The following is a 2,708-nucleotide window of genomic DNA, read 5'->3' as shown; positions in this document are numbered from 1 at the left end:
GTTAACCTGCGGAAGGCGCCGCGGAGGGCGGAGCAGCAGCGGCCGCACTATCGGAACAGCAGGAGGCGGTGGAGAACCAGGGACCTCAGGCTCGCCCCCCACCCAGACCCTGACACCCTCCTCAAGGCCCCTGCCCCTTCGGCGCTGACCGAGAGGAGAGGCTGGCCGGGGCGGGAGGCGACGACGAAGCGGCCTCTGGCAGGATCCTCGTGGAAAGGGGCGATCCCGCGACGCGGGGGGCCGCGAAGCACCCCCTCCCAGTCCCAGCGCCCCCTCCCTCTGGGACTAGAGCCACGTTAGAAAAAAGGAGTCTCTGACATTGGGGCCAGGCTCTCCCCCACGAATTTAACCCCTGCAGGTCCACAGTGGAAAACATTGTGTGCAGCCTGAAACTTATGTAATTCACGCAGGCCTATTTATGAAAAATAAATCACAATTCTGATAGGACGTCAGAAGGGGAATCGGTGCAAGTGAGGGACTCTTTACTTCCAGGAAATCTAAGTGCCCCAGGAGGCCCTTAGGAAAACTCCGGAAGCTTGTTCCCAAGCCAGTGGGGAGGCGAGTGCCCCGGGGCGCACGTAAGCCCCGTCCGATGCTCGCCCCACCCTCCTTCGCAGATGCCGCCCGACTTCGGGCTGCTTGGAGCAGGCGCTGGCGGGACAAAGGCGCCAACTGCTCTACCCCAGACCGAGGCTTCCTCGCTCTCCTAGAGTCCAGATTGCAGTTCTTCCTTTTCAGGGACTAGGTTTTCTCCGGTAAACCTAGACTCGAGTAGGTAGAGTGGTTGATTAATATGTATAGGAACCCGGCTGCTTAAGGCCGCGTGAATAAACATGAGCGGCGGCGGCTGCGCTCACCCGGGGCCGGGAGCCGGAGCTGCCGAGCCGCTCGTTCCCGAGCGGGCGGGACCCAGGGTCCCCCTGAGCCAGCGCTGAGTCTCTGTGCGCCCCCACACCCGGGTACACACACCCTTGCCTGGGTGCCCGAGCGCACGGCGGGTGGTGGCACAGATCTGCGCACGCCCACTCCCGAGGGTCTTTGGACATCCTTTTCTTTCTTTCTGGAAGCTGCCTTCACTTCTGTGACAGAGATGCAGACTTTGGGAACCTGGGGCGGGGGTACGGGGCGATGGCTCTCCCACTCCCCAAGTTTTGGGCAAGGGTTACCCGACGCGAGTAGCTGCGCAGAACTAGGCGACCCTGAACGTGTCCGCGGATGCACTGGGGTGGTGGTCGTGAGCCACCAGCGGGAAAGAAGATGCCCAGCGCGGATTCCAGGGAGGAGACCGCACTCACGGAAGGCATTGGTCTTCTGAAGTCTGCGGGCCGACGGGCGGCCGCGGGGAGTAATCACCCACGACACGGCCAAAGCCTTCGCCATTCCCCACTCGGAAAAGTTGCCCTTGTGACTTGTCTCCCCGAAGCCACAGCGTCTTGGTCTTTGGAACCTATGAGAAGTGACAGAGCTAAGTGTATGTGTAGGCCTCGGTAGCTTTGCCACCTGCACCTGCCCATGGCCTCCGCGTCACTGTCCCTGTCCTCTCATGCACACACACTGGGTGACCAGTCTGGGCCAGAGCTGATCCTAGTGCCCGCCGCCCCAGCGCAGCTCGGAGTTTCAGCCAGGAGGCTTGGCCAGACGAGCCCGGATCCGAGCCTCCGTGGGTCTAAGGCCCTCCTCAAGCCTGCAGCCCCCCGCTGCTGCAAACCCGCCAACGCCCCCCTCCTCCTGGGTCCCATGCAGGGCTGCCACCTACGCCACCGCCTTGAGTCTAAGCAGAAGTCAAGTCCGCTTCGTCGCACCCCCAGGACTGCGCGCGGAGCGCTGGGGAGGTGGGAAGCACTTCGCAAAAGACACTGCCCTGCTGGTCGTTCGGTTGGTGGGATGAGCCACCGGCCGGGGCAAGCGTGCTCCTTGGAGCTTTTTTCGCTAGCATTTGTTGGAGGTCACCAGAATACGGCCCATGAGATAAGGTACGGAATTTGTCTTTCTGCTAACGTTTTAGGGTCAAGATTGAGCCCAAGAGCTGACCCAGATCACAAGGCCCAAGGCTTTCTCGAAAACTGTTCCTTGGAAAATAGTGAGGTCGTGGGACATCTTCCGCTCGCCCCAGCCTAGGTCCTGGGCCACCTTTCAGCATGAATTCGGATCAAATTTATTCGACCTAAAGGCCGCTCAAAGTCCGTGGCCGGGAGCTCTTCTCTTGCACAAAGAACAGAAGCTGCCCATTCTAGAAGGGTAGGACAAGACTTGGAGGAGGTCTGGAGAATCCCGCTGGGTGTATTGGCTAAGGAGAGCTTCCTGGTAGGAAAATGCTGCTCAGGAGTGAGTGGGGTGAGAAGACATTTGGGGTCCTGGACTGGAAGATGGGAGGCATAGCTGGACCGAACGCACCTGGGAAGAATTGGAGAACCTGTGATCTCGGGGCGGCTTGTGACCTTCTGGATCCTTGAGTGCAGCCTTTTGACCAAACAAATTCTGTGAAGTTTGGATTCGGTCGAGGGGCCGCACTTGGGGATCTGTAGGGCTACATGTGGCCTGGAGGCCACAGGTTCCCCACCCCTGGACCCTAAGTCATTTGGGCAGGGAATGAACCCCTAGTAATAACTGCTATTCCTGAGCCCCTGTTTTGTGCCAGGTGAACCTCTCTGATGCACCAGGCCAGGAAGCATCATTCTGGTAGTGTTCTGTATGAATGGCGCCCCCTG

The sequence above is a fragment of the Propithecus coquereli genome, unplaced genomic scaffold (assembly GCF_000956105.1).
Source record: "Propithecus coquereli isolate 6110/MARCELLA unplaced genomic scaffold, Pcoq_1.0 Scaffold262, whole genome shotgun sequence".
Lineage (NCBI taxonomy): Eukaryota > Metazoa > Chordata > Mammalia > Primates > Indriidae > Propithecus > Propithecus coquereli.
The sequence above is the reverse complement of the archived record's forward strand: the minus strand, read 5'-3'. Positions refer to the sequence as shown.